The following is a 14,960-nucleotide window of genomic DNA, read 5'->3' on the forward strand; positions in this document are numbered from 1 at the left end:
GGATCAGATCCAATAACCGCCTGTTACTGGACAGAGCACAACCTTTTGGACCAATGTACTGACCACCAGCCAATCAATCAAACAGAGTTCTCACTGATGCCGGCCAGTCTGCAATCACATTTTTTCCAATTAAGGGGCAATTTAGCTTGGCCAATCCACCCACCCTGCACATATTTGGGTCGTGGGAGCAAAACCCATGCAAACACGCGGAGAATGTGCAAATTCCACACGGACAGTGACCCAGAGCTGGGATCGAACCTGGGGCCTCGGCGCCGTGAGGGCAGCAGTGCGAACCACTGCACCACCGTTCTGCCCAAATAGTTCAATTTATCAACTATTAATACAATACATGAAGAAAACCAAGCTGACATATTAGGCATGGATTTTAGCCCCGTGCCATGTGCACGCGATGGGGAGGTAGGGAGTGATTCAACGAGTTTCCAATATTATTTTTATTCCTGCCTGTTTCCCACTGCAGGCAATAGATGAATGGCAAAGTGGAGGTCCATCAGGTGAAAAAGCCTACAGGATAGGCCACAACTAAAGAAGAGCAGATAGGTCTAGTATGGTGGGTGAGAACTGGATGAATTACAATGGTTCAACGTGTTTACAGAAACAGCATGGCAGATCAGAGGCTGTTACTAAGGCTACTATTGAAGTTCGCATCTCTACATGCAAATTCGAAGAATTTTAGTTTAAATGACAAAAGCAGGTGCAACAGTTTCCCCAGACATTTAGACAGCTTCTAACTAACATCCTTCTTAAAAGACACTGAACTACATAACCTTAAAATGTAAAATCCCCTTCACGTCCAAATAATTATACAAAATACTATTCAAATATACACTGTATTCTCAGTTTGAATGACCAAATTATATATAAAATTGAAGCACTGGTCAAAACGTACAAAACTGAAAAACTGGTAATCACGTAGTTAACAGCTTTTTTTGTACTGGGCATCTGTTCAAGCAGTGGAATTAAAAACAAACATGACAAATGTAAAATCTGCAACAGACTTCACAAGAGGATTTGCCAAATTGAAAAAATACCTAAAAGTGTGACTAAACTTGGAGGAATAAATCAGATGCAAGAAAGCATCATGTCCATCAATTTTATCTGTTCTAAATAAAGTCTATATTCATGGCAATTATCAATAAGCTGTTTTTGAAAATCAGTTTACATGAAGTAAAATAAAACATGGTCCTTCCTGGAAAGCAATTTCAGCTCCTGTCCAACAAAATAGCCAGCAACTGAATGCAAAATAACTGGAGAATCTGTTGAGCGCCTTTAAAATTGCTGTGTCTGCAGCCATTAAAAAGATCCGACATTGGAATGCAGTCTTCAAATATCCATGACAGGTGCAGCTTTCATTCTGCCTGTGAAACACACTTTTAACTACTGTGGATAGGCAGGTGAAAGACAAGTGAACCATAAGATATTTAAGTATTTCAGAATTATAGAAGACAAACAGCAACCACCACACCAGAGTTTGAATGACAGGCACAGGTGTAAAAACATGTAATTCATCAAAATTTTCCTCATATACAGGAAAAGTGGAAATATGTTTTTCTGAAGTGCATAAATTCCACATACCAATCGTATTTTTTAATAATTGCACGACAAAGTCTACTAAATTACATTTTAAACTAGAACTATAGCAACAATGTGATCTGCGCACTCAATACCCACGGGATCCTCCAGATCTACCCGCTTTATGCAGAATCGTATCGGCCTAAAATCTGGAATTGCGGTAGGTGGCAGACCCTTCGCAGGCTCCTTGTCCGCCACGCCGGCCATAGCAGGTTTCCTGACGTCCCAGAGCTATTTTACATGTCCTTGACGGGCAGGATGCACCACTCACTAACCAGCTGGGATACTCCAGCAGCCCCAGCTGAGAGTCCCACTGGTGTGAATCGGTAGAAGTATTGAGGAACATATGCCTGCTGGCGAGGGATGGCAAGTTACTGCCAGAGTGCCAAGGGAAGTCCTTCATAGGGCGTGGGAGTCAGGGGGGCTTCTGCTAGGCTGGAAGGGCAAAAAGGGTGCAAAATAGACACAAATCAACTCCACAATGAACTGTGAGGTGGTACTTCAATTTTAAAAAAGTTTCTTAAAATGCATTTTACTAAGCTAAATAAGTAAAGCGAGTGAAGTTCCATGACTGCCAGAAATCAGTAGCTCCAAAACATCCTGGGTGGAGTACATTTATTTAATTGGTTTTGGAAAATGATAGACGTTTCCAAACATGTCATCACTTCAATAACTTTTAAATAGTATAAACTTTAACAGAAGCTGAAAATTCAAAGGTGTCTTAGGGAGGGACAACAGTTTCTCATACCAAGCTCATAACGATGTCCAGCATTTCAGCTACTTTAATGTCAAAAGAAACCAACAGTAAAATACTGGCCCAGATCAGACATATGCCAAAGATGTACATCGGAACCCTACTGGAAGTCCGAACATGCTGACATCCTTGGTAATAGACTAGCAACTCCACTGTTCCCCGGGACCCTATGCAAAAGTCTTCGACTCAAGAGTTGTAGAATTGGAGTTTGGACAGTTCTGCATGACTTACCTGTATAGTTACCCAGGAAATGTTGGACAGAAAAAAAACAATCCCCTGGATAATTACAGAACCACCCCCCCTCGACAACCCTCCTGACCGAACCCGACATCTACCTGCCCACTCACATAAACTTACCTTAAGGTAGCCATAAGAAAAATATTTGCTCATCTTCATTTACCCAGTATGCTATAATGGAGTTCTTCATGGGATTGTAACTCAATATTTCTGAAGCTGAACTTGGAAGACACGGCCAGCAATACAAAGCACCATAGGTTCAAGCAGAGTCACAATGCAATGATGATTGCCGCTTCGTGGAAAGTTCAAGTTGTTGCATCTTGCCAACAGTTTATGAAGTGGAAGGTCTAATGAAATGGGAATCACTTGACCGTGGCAGGCTTACAAACATCTCAATAATTGAAGATACCTTTAACATTCCACCAATGTGTCTTTGATGCTACTATTTTTAATTCTTTGAGGGGGGGGGGGGATTGAGAAAATAAACACCGCACTGGAAAAGATGGCACCAAAAACTATGACTGTTGTATTTATATGGAGCCTGTGTAAATTATACATTAACTCAGCCATAACACATGACTGGAATGCATTATGATTGCACATTACCACTCAGAGGAGCACCTTCAATCAACTAAGAACTCCAAAATACTGAAACCCTGACTAGTAATTAGAATATAAAAATGTTAACACCCAAATTTTAAACTGCAAATTCAATTTACGAAGAACAAAATGGGAAAACTAGGCCATTCGGCCCTTTGAGATTGCCATTCAATAAGATCGATTTGTGTTTCAAATTCACACTCCCACACGTGATTAACTTTTCCCAACAGGAATCTATCTACCTCAAAATATATTCAATCACCCCACCTCTATCTCGAGGCAAAATCCTTAAAGAAAGTTCCCCTCTATTTCTCACCCGCAAGAAGAAACATCCTTTCCATTTTGTCAAGACCATTCTGGATCTTATGTTATTCAATCAAGTCATCTCTCACCTCTTCTAAACTCTAATGGAAACAAGCCCAGCCTGTCCAACCTTTCCTCACAAGACTATCTGTTCATTCCAGATTTCAATCTAATAGACCTCCCTTTAAACTCTTCCAATACATTTACATTCTTCCTTAAATAAGGGGACCAAAACTACACGGTGACCACAATCTATCCTCCCCAACCAACTGCACCCGAAAACCAGTCATGACAACCATGCCGGGGGCTTGGATATGCCTGTAGCCCCTGTGGGTAGAGGAATACACCTGGGCATTGCCCTCTGCAGTACCCCCAGCACTGCCTGGGAGCACCAATGTCCATTTGGGGGGTGAGGGGTTTTGATTCCCCCCCCCCACCCCCAATTTGAAATTGCTCTGAAATTGTCAAATCAGGCAAGAAAAGCCTGCAAATTTCACACAGCCTTTCATGCCTGATCCAACACCATAGAACATAGAACACTACAGCGCAGTACGGGCCCTTCGGCCCTCGATGTTGCGCCGACCTGTGAAACCATCTGAAGCCTATCTGACCTACACTATTCCATTTTCATCCATATGTTATTCAATCAAGTCATCTCTCACCTCTTCTAAACTCTAATGGAAACAAGCCCAGCCTTGGGGCAGCAGGGTAGCATGGTGGTTAGCATAAATGCTTCACAGTTCCAGGGTCCCAGATTCGATTCCCGGCTGGGTCACTGTCTGTGTGGAGTCTGCACGTCCTCCCCCTGTGTGCGTGGGTTTCCTCCGGGTGCTCCGGTTTCCTCCCACAGTCCAAAGATGTGCGGGTTAGGTGGATTGGCCATGCTAAATTGCCCGTAGTGTCCTAATAAAAGTAAGGTTTGGGGGGGGGGGTTGTTGGGTTACAGGTATAGGGTGGATACGTGGGTTTGAGTAGGGTGATCATGGCTCGGCACAACATTGAGGGCCGAAGGGCCTGTTCTGTGCTGTACTGTTCTATGTTCTATGTCTATCCAGTGACCACTTAAATGCCCTTAAAGTTGGCGAGTCTACTACTGTTGCAGGCAGGGCGTTCCACACCCCTACTACTCTCTGAGTAAAGAAACTGCCTCTGACATCTGTCCTATATCTATCACCCCTCAATTTAAAGCTATGTCCCCTCGTGTTGGTCATCACCATCCGAGGAAAAAGACTCACTGTCCACCCTATCTAACCCTCTGACTATCTTATATGTCTCTATTAAGTCACCTCTCAGCCTTCTCCTCTCTAACGAAAACAACATCAATTCCCTGAGCCTTTCCTCGTAAGACCTTCCCTCCATACCAGGCAACATCCTAGTAAATCTCCTCTGAACCCTTTCCAAAGCTTCCACATCCTTCCTATAATGTGGTGACCAGAACTGCACGCAGTACTCCAGGTGCGGCCGCACCAGAGTTATGTACAGCTGCAGCATGACCTTGTGGTTCCGAAACTCAATCCCCCTGCTTATAAAGGCTAGCACACCATATGCCTTCTTAACAGCCCTATTAACCTGGGTGGCAACTTTCAGGGATTTATGTACCTGGATGCCGAGATCTCTCTGTTCATCTACACTACCAAGAATCTTGCCATTAGCCCAGTACTCTGCATTCCTGTTACTCCTTCCAAAGTGAACCACCTCACACTTTTCCGCATTAAACTCCATTTGCCACCTCTCAGCCCAGCTCTGCAGCTTATCTATGTCCCTCTGTATCCTATAACATCCTTCAGCACTATCCACAACTCCACCGACCTTCGTGTCATCTGCAAATTTACTAACCCATCCTTCTACACCCTCTTCCAAGTCATTTATAAAAATGACAAACAGCAGTGGCCCCAAACAGATCCTTGCGGTACACCACTAGTAACTGAACTCCAGGATGAACATTTGCCATCAACCACCACCCTCTGTCTTCTTTCAGCTAGCCAATTACTGATCCAAACCACTAAATCACCTTCAATTCCATACTTCCTTATTTTCTGCAATAGCCTACCGTGGGGAACCTTATCAAACGCCTTACTGAAATCCATATACACCACATCAACAGCTTTACCCTGATCCACCTGTCTGGTCACCTTCTCAAAAAACTCAATAAGGTTTGTGAGGCATGACCTACCCTTCACAAAACCGTGTTGAGTATCGCTAATCAACTTGTTCTTTTCAAGATGATTATAAACCCTATCTCTTATAACCTTTTCCAACATTTTACCCACAACTGAAGTAAGGCTCACAGGTCTATAATTACCAGGGTTGTCTCTACTCCCCTTCTTGAACAAGGGGACAACATTTGCTATCCTCCAGTCTTCCGGCACTATTCCTGTCGACAAAGATGACATAAAGATCAAGGAAAAAAGGTTCTGCAATCTCCTCCCTGGCTTCCCAGAGAATCCTAGGATAAATCCCATCTGGCCCAGGGGACTTATCTATTTTGACATTTTCTAAAATTGCTAACACCTCCTCCTTTTGAACCTCAATTCCATCTAGCCTGGTCGACTGAACCTGAGTGTTCTCCTCGACAACATTGTCTTTCTCCAGTATAAACACTGACGTAAAATATCCATTTAATGCTTCCCCTATCTCCTCTGATTCCACACACAACTTTCCACTACTATCCTTGATTGGCCCTAATCTTACTCTAGTCATTCTTTTGTTCCTGATATACCTATAGAAAGCCTTAGGGTTTTCCTTGATCCTATCCGCCAACGACTTTTCGTGTCCTCTCCTCGCTCTTCTTAACTCTCCCTTTAGGTCCTTCCTGGCTAACTTGTAACTCTCAAGTGCCCTAACTGAGCCTTCATGTCTCATCCTAACATAAGCCTTCTTCTTCCTCTTGACAAGTGCTTCAACTTCCTTAGTAAACCACGGTTCCCTTGCTCGACAACTTCCTCCCTGCCTGACAGGTACATACTTATCAAGGACACGCAGTAGCTGTTCCTTGAAAAAGCTCCACATTTCGATTGTACCCATCCCCTGCAGTTTCCTTCCCCATCCTATACATCCTAAATCTTGCCGAATAGCATCATAATTGCCTTTCCCCCAGCTATAATTCTTGCCTTGCGGTATAGACCTATCCCTGCCCATTGCTAAAGTAAACATAACCGAGTTGTGATCACTATCACCAAAGTGCTCAACTACATCTAAATCTAACACCTGGCCGGGTTCATTACCCAGTACCAAATCCAATGTGGCCTCGCCCCTTGTTGGCCTGTCTACATACTGTGTCAGAAAACCCTCCTGCACACAATGCACAAAAACTGACCCATCTATAGTACTCGAACTATAGTATTTCCAGTCAATATTTGGAAAGTTAAAGTCCCCCATAACAACTACCCTGTTGCTCTCGCTCCTGTCAAGAATCATCTTTGCAATCCTTTCCTCTACATCTCTGGAACTATTCGGAGGTCTATAGACAACTCCCAACAGGGTGACCTCTCCTCTACTGTTCCTAACCTCGGCCCATACTGCCTCAGTAGACGAGTCCTCATGCGTCCTTTCTACCGCCGTAATACTTTCCTTGATTAACAATGCCACACACCCCCCTCTTTCACCATCTTCTCTGTTCTTACAGAAACATCTAAATCCTGGAACCTGCAACAACCATTCCTGTCCCTGCTCTACCCATGTCTCCGAAATCGCCACAACATCGAGATCCCAGGTATCAACCCATGCTGCAAGCTCACCCACCTTATTCCGGATGCTCCTGGCGTTGAAGTAGACACACTTCAAACCAGCGTCCTGCTTGCCGGTGCCCTCTTTCGAACTTTTAACCCTATCCCTGACCTCAGTACTCTCAACATCCTGTACACTGGGACTACAATTTAGGTTCCCATCCCCCTGCTGAATTAGTTTAAACCCCCCCGAAGAGCACTAGCAAATCTCCTCCCCAGGATATTGGTACCCCTCTGGTTCAGGTGAAGACCATCCTGTTTGTAGAGGTCCCACCTACCCCAGAATGAGCCCCAATTATCCAGGAAACCAAAACCCTCCCTCCTGCACCATCCCTGGAGCCACGTGTTCAACTCCTCTCTCTCCTTATTTCTCACTTCGCTAGCACGTGGCACGGGTAACAACCCAGAGATAACAACTCTGTTTGTTCTAGCTCTCAGCTTCCACCCTAGCTCCCTGAATTTCTGTCTCAAGTCCCCATCTCTCTTCCTACCTATGTCATTGGTACCTATGTGGACCACAACTTGGGGCTGCTCCCCCTCCCCCTTAAGGATCCCAAAAACACGATCAGAGACATCACGAACCCTGGCACCTGGGATGCAACACACCAACCGGGAGTCTCTTTCGTTCCCACAGAACCTCCTGTCTGTTCCTCTAACTATGGAGTCCCCAATGACAAGTGCTCTGTTCCTCTTCTCCCTTCCCTTCTGAGCAACAGGGACAGACTCTGTGCCAGAGACCTGTGCCCTATTGCTTACCCCTGGTAAGTCGTCCCCCGCAACAGTATCCAAAACGGTATACTTGTTATAGAGGGGAACGACCACAGGGGATCCCTGCACTGCCTGCCGGTTCCCTCTCCCTCCCCTGACGGTAACCCATCTACCTTCTTCTTTTACCTGAGGTGTGACTACCTCCCTATAACTCCTCTCAATAACCTCCTCTGCCTCCCAAATGATCCGAAGTTCATCCAGCTCCAGGTCCCTAACGCGGCTCTCGAGGAGCTGGAGTTGGGTGCACTTCCCGCAGATGTAGTCAGAAGGGACACATTCTGCAGGAGGAACATTCAACTGCCATGTGCAATTTTGTGACGATTCCACCCAGTATTCGAGATGTGGTCTTACCAATGCCTTGTAAAACTGAAGCATAATATCCTTACTCATAGCCTGTCATTAGCCTTAATTATAGTACAGGCCCATATCTCTCCTTAATGTAGACGCCAAGTTGCTGGCAAAGACCCTGGCCACCAGGATGGAGGACTGTGTGCCGGGGTGATACACGAGGACCAGACAGGTTTTGTTAAGGGAAGGCAGCTGAATACGAATGTACGGAGGTTGCTAAATGTCATTAGGATGCCGGCGATTGAGGGGGAGGCGGAGATAATGGTGCCGCTGGATGCGGAGAAGGCCTTCAATAGAGTGGAGTGGTGGTACCTATGGGAGGTGCTGGAGAGGTTTGGATTTGGAGAAGGGTTTATTAAGTGGGTGAGGCTACTGTATGAGGCCCCGATGGCGTGTGTGGCTACGAATGGGAGGAGGTCGGAGTACTTCCGGCTCTACCGAGGGACCAGGCAGGGGTGCCCCCTGTCCCCCTTGTTGTTTGCACTGGTAATCGAACCTTTGGCGATGGCGTTGAGGGAGTCAGGAAGGTGGAGGGGTATGATGCGGGGTGGGGAGGAACATCGGGTGCCGTTGTATGCAGATGACCTGTTACTGTTTGTGGCGGACCCAGTGGGAGGGATGCCGAGGGTGATGGAGCTGTTGGCTGAGTTCGGGGCCTTTTCAGGCTATAATCTGAATCTGGCCAAGAGTGAGGTGTTTGTGGTGCACCTGGGGGACCAAGAGGAGGGAATTGGAAGGCTCCCATTTAAGAGGGCAGGGAAGAGTTTCAGGTACCTGGGGGTGCAGGTGGCCAGGAGCTGGGGGACTCTTCACAAGCTCAATTTACCAGGCTTGTGGAGCAGATGGAGGAGGAATTTAAAAGATGGAATATGCTGCCACTGTCGTTGGCGGGTAGAGTGCAGTCCGCCAAAATGACGGTGCTCCCGAGGTTCTTGTGCCTGTTTCAGTGCCTGCCCATCTTCATCTCCAGGGCCTTTTTCAGAAGAGTGACTAGTAGCATTTTGAGTTTTGTGTGGACGCGTGGTACTCAGAGTGTGAAGAGGGTCTTTCTGGAGCGAGGTAGAGATGGGGGGGGGCTGGCGCTGCCCAACCTTTCGAGTTAATATTGGGCGGCCAATGTGTCAATGATGCGTAAATGGGTGATTTGGGGGGGGGGGGGGGGGGCATGGAAAAGAATGGAGATGGCGTCCTGTGGAGGCACGAGCCTGGGGGCCCTGGTAACGACGCCGTTGCCGCTCCCTCCCACGAGGTATACCACGAGCCCGGTGGTGGCGGCGACCCTAAAAATATGGGGGCAGTGGAGGCGGCACAGGGGGGGGGGAAGTGAAGGGCTCGGTGGAGGCTCCATTAAGGGGGAATCATCGGTTCGTCCTGGGGAACATCGACGGGGGATTTAGGGGGTGGTACAGGGTGGGCATTAGGAAGTTGGGGGCCCTGTTTATGGGCGGGAGGTTTGCGAGCCTGGGGGAATTGGAAGAGAAATCCGGGCTCCCCCCAGGGAACACATTCAGGTACTTGCAGGTAAAGGCGTTTGCTAGGCGGCAGGTGGAGGGATTTCCTTTGCTGCCCTCGCTGGGGGCAAGGGACAGGGTGCTTTCGGGGGGGTGGGTCGGGGATGGGAAGGTGTCTGACATTTATAAGATGATGCAGGAGAGGGAGGAGGCGTCAGTGGAGGAGCTGAAGGCTAAGTGGGAAGGGGAATTAGGGGAGCAGATGGAGGACGGGACTTGGGCGGATGCCTTGGAGAGGGTTAACTCTTCCTCTTCATGTGCGAGGCTTAGTCTCATTCAATTTAAGGTGCTGCATCGGGCTCACATGTCCGGGACTTGGATGAGTAGGTTCTTTGGGGGCGAAGATAGGTGTGTCAGGTGTTTGGGGAGTCCTGCGAACCATGCCCATATGTTCTGGGCATGCCCGGCACTGGAGGAATTTTGGAAGGGGGTAGCGAGGACGGTGTCGAGGGTGGTTGGATCCAGGGTCAAACCAGGCTGGGGACTCGCGATCTTTGGGGTTGCAGCAGAGCCGGGAGTGCAAGAGGCGAAAGAGGCCGGTGTTCTGGCCTTTGCGTCCCTAGTAGCCCGGCGGCGGATCTTGCTGCAGTGGAAGGATGCAAGACCCCCAAGTGTGGAGACCTGGATCAGTGACATGGCGGGGTTTCTCAAACTGGAAAGGGTCAAATTCGCCCTGAGAGGATCAGTACAAGGGTTCTATAAACGGTGGCAGCCTTTCTTGGACTTTCTGGCTCAGAGATAGGGAAATGGGTCAATAGCAGCAGCAACCGGGGGGGGGGGGTTATCTATTTGTTCTACGGTTATTCAATTTAATATGTTGTTAATTTAATTTGTTGTTAATTTATTTTGTTGGCCATTGGGGTTGGGGGGGTGGGGGGTTCGGTGTACGGGCTGTTACGGTTCTGGGGGTGTTATGACTGTTATTGTTAGAGACCGTTGCTATTTTCATTACTGTTTGTTGTTGTATAAATACAAAATTTTTCAATAAAAATTATTTTTATTTTTTTTAAATGAAGGTTTCCTGTATCAGATTTCCAAGCAGGTGTTGATCTTGATGTCCTTTTTGATTGGTTCAATTGAGGATATGTTAATTCCATCGTTCTACTTGTACTGGGTTTCTAGATGAGATCACTCTTAAAATATGGGTGGCTAATCTTAATTGTGCAATTTCAAATGGAGGAAAGGGAGACTACTTGGTCTGTCGATGGCCCACAATGAATACAAGAGCAGCGCATGAAAATTCTTCATTCATTGGATGTCCCCGATTCAAGGATCATGTGTACTCAGGGTGATGAGTTTTTGCCAAGAGTCTTCAAGTGACTAAACTGTCTGATTATTAACTCAGATAGTGTGATCTAAAATGCAAGAATTGCTTCCTTTTCTTTCCTTCCCTGCCAATGTTCCATCTCATCAGTAAGGCATTGTGACTAAAGCATTAAGCAGCTTGATGGGCAAGTTGTTGCTATTCTGAATGATTGGTAGCAAGCTCCTCCCAATTATTCAAGTCAAAGCTATCATCCTTCAAGTGAGCGATGGTGGTATAGTGGTGAGCATAGCTGCCTTCCAAGCAGTTGACCCGGGTTCGATTCCCGGCCATCGCAAAAACAAAGCTATCATCCTTCAAGAACAGTTTCAGAGTGTCTTTGAAGCATTTTCTTGGTTTTCCCGAGGAACTTTGGCCACTTATAGTTAAGAAAATAGGACATGGCAGGAAAAATAGTCTTTGGCCACTAAGAGTGTTTAATCCATCAAAGTTGATTTCACACAGGAGTTTTGCCTGAATGCCTGTGGAGCTGGCTTCAAGACAGGCACCAGCACTTGTTTGACAGTCGCCCATCGGTTCTGGAGGATATACCGGAGGCATTAATTAAATGTATTGCGCGCGAGATAGACAGTGGGATATTCAGTAGAATGGGGCTTAGATTCTCTGAAGTAAGAATAAGAGATGATCTCACTGAACAAATTTTGAGAGTATGTGACAGGGTAGATGCTAAGAGTCAATTTCACCTGACAATTGAATCTAAAACTATAGAGTTATAGTTTTGGGATAAGGGGTCAGCCAATTTGGATCATTTCACTCAATGATTGTGAATCTTAGATTTTTTTATTTATTCCCAAGGGCCTCGTATATTCAAGACCTAGATCTATAGTTTTTTGGGCACTACATAAATCAAGGAAATGGACCATAATAGGGGCTTTTCACAGTCACTTCATTGAAGCCTACTTGTGACACTAAACGATTGCTATTAATAAGGAAGTAGAATTAATGTAGAAGTTTAGCTACGGCCATAATGGATGGTAGGGCAGGCTTGAGGGACCATATAGCTTACTTTGCTACTTTTTATGTTCATACGTTTTTATGCACATCATTATAGCTGCATTACTGCAGCCTATGATTTGGATCAGTCCTAAAGAAGGGTGTGGATTAGTCAGCTTCCCCCAAATGCTGGACTTGCGCCCAACTCCAGTCATGGCTGGAGTTCAGGTCAGTCATATCTGCCTCAACCTTTTAATGTATTGCATCTTGGCCTGAGGAGGTCCCATTAAACTATGGAAATGCACATTTAAAAGAAAGGCTGTATGCTAGACTGTTGGCTTTGAGCTCTCTGGAGACGGGCAGTGATGCTACAGTGCTTGGAGGGGAAGTTGGGGGGGGGGGGGGGGGGGGGGGGTGAAATCTCTGCAATTATCAAAATGTCCACTAATCTGAACTGGCTATTCAGATCAAATGAACTGGGTACTTTTAAACCAGCCTAACCCAAGAAAATTCCTAAGTCTACTTTTAAAGCCTGTGCCGCAGGCCAAAGCAGATGTTAGTATCGTACTGAAACAGGATTAGGAGTGAATAGATTCGTAAGGCAGCCAGTCACATGTAAAACAGGATGGTTTAACTTGCTGGATTTCAAGTTCACGAATGTCAGACTGTCTGACTTAAAGTTAAAGTTGCAGGAATATAATATATAAATCACAATTAACTGTAGCTCTGTGTGCGATATTTCTTAAAGGATTCCAAAACAAATAATTAGAATGCACCAATAAAAATCCAGCTTTTAAGATTGCAAAACTTTGAGAACAAGCAGCTCCAGCCTCCAGTGTCATAAATCAGTATTCTGAATTGCTCAAAATTCCAACTATCCTGTATTCTTTAGAGAAACAAGCATCATCTTGTCAGAAAGCTTCAGTTGTTTGGGAACAGGTGGCTTGCCAGTGAACACTACAGTGTCAGCAATGTTTAAATCTTAAACCAGCTGCATGGAATCCAGTTGTGAACCTTATTGCCCAGAGGGACTGAAATATTTGGTATCCTGGTTCTGAAGAACTTAAGCAGCGCAACCTATAAAAGTCTTGGCCCTTTACCTTTTAAGAAAATGAGATGTATCAATATATCAATCCTCCTCCTCCAGTAATTCTTCCATGTGCACAAAATTCAGACTGCACCAAACAGCCCCAATTTGTCTTAAAGTTGATAGAAGATTTTTTTTGATAACGGTGAGGGATCCTAACAGTTGCTTGGCTAGCAAGAGGACACAGCATGCTACAGTGCACAAAAGGAATTCACAACATAATTTACAAACTGTCAACCGATAAAATATGGACATCCTACAAAACAAAAATGGAGCAAAAGAAAAATAGAAACTACAAAGTAGGGAGACAAGACCATGTCAAAAATATGTCAAACAACAGACCATAATGGAATAAGTTGAATGTCAGTTACAGTAGTACTGGAACGATACAATAGAAAATAATCCCACTATCTCGATGATCTTTAGCCAAAAATAAGTACATTTAAACATTTAGCAATCTATATGACCGGGACAAGCTTTTAACAGATTGCTGTTTAATAACAAAACACTGGTAAACCTCAGTGGGTCTGGCAGCATATGCATAGAGATAAACAGATTTAACTCAAGTCCCATATGACTCTTGGCTGCCAGACCCGCTCAGTTTTTCTAGCATTTTCCATTTTTATTTCAGATCTCAAGCATCCTCAAGATTGTTTTTACTTGTATACATCTCTTAAATGAAATTAAGTTCCAAAATGTGCAACAATCAGGATAAAGCCCAGAGGACTGCATTTATGAAATCATATATAGTATGGCATTACTCTCACATGCTTTGGTTCTTCCACTGCCATCTCTTTGCTGTAGCTGTTTTTTTAAATCTAAAGACACAGCACGGTAGCCTTGTGGATAGCACAATTGCTTCACAGCTCCAGGGTCCTAGGTTCGATTCTGGCTCGAGTCACTGTCTGTGTAGAGTCTGCACATCCTCCCCGTTTGTGCGTGGGTTTCCTCCGGGGGCTCCGGTTTCCTCCCACAGTCCAAAGATGTGCAGGTTAGGTGGATTGGCCATGATAAATTGCCCTTAGTGTCCAAAATTGCCCTTAGTGTTGGGTGGGGTTACGGGGATAAGGTGGAGGTGTTCACCTTGGGTAGGGTGCTCTTTCCAAGAGCCGGTGCAGACTCGATGGGCCGAATGGCCTCCTTCTGCACTGTAAATTCTATGATATTATCTATGATAAAACATTACAAATGATCAAACAGTTCAAAGCCTATTGTCATTTGCTTTCAATTTCCTAATAGGTTTTTAGGTCTCTTACCTGCAACACTGTTCAAGAATTACAAAACACATTGATTATAGAAACCAAGCAGGAAAGGTGAACGGCAGTTTTAGAAATCCTGCAAATCATAACTCGCATTTCTATAGCGCCTTTAACTAACGTACCAAGGCACAGGAGCACTAGAAAACAAAATTTGGCATCAATTTGCATAAGGAGCAACAACAGAAGATGACAAATAGCCTGGTCAGAGAGTTGAGTTATAAGGAGCATCATTTAAAAAAAGGGAAAGAGAGGCAGAGAGGGACTGCCCAAGTTTGAGAGTTTTGGCTACTAGAGGCATTGCTGCCAAAGATGGAATGATTAAAAATTGGAAATGTTCAAGAGACCAGAATTAGAGTAGCACAGATGTGTTGGAGGGTTCAAAATCCAACCTCAGATTCCAACAATAAAGATCAATGATCATTTATCAACTTCTAATGATCCTGTCTGCAATCGCAGCAGGTTGATTTCCAAGGATTAGCCAATTTTAAAATCAATATTGAGTCCAACTATTTTCATCAGGC

General features: G+C 45.2%; 1 protein-coding gene and 1 non-coding gene across 6 annotated transcripts in view; one reads left to right on the forward strand and one right to left on the reverse strand.

Annotated features, from left to right (window-relative positions):
* The window catches only part of macf1a (microtubule actin crosslinking factor 1a), an 837,043-nt gene that overhangs the window by 652,992 nt on the left and 169,091 nt on the right, over positions 1-14,960 (reverse strand). The gene's annotated exons all lie outside the window — the stretch shown is intronic.
* trnag-ucc lies at positions 11,366-11,437 on the forward strand. The gene has a single exon. It is a non-coding gene; the product is annotated as a tRNA-Gly (tRNA).

This window comes from Scyliorhinus canicula, chromosome 1, assembly GCF_902713615.1.
Source record: "Scyliorhinus canicula chromosome 1, sScyCan1.1, whole genome shotgun sequence".
NCBI lineage: Eukaryota > Metazoa > Chordata > Chondrichthyes > Carcharhiniformes > Scyliorhinidae > Scyliorhinus > Scyliorhinus canicula.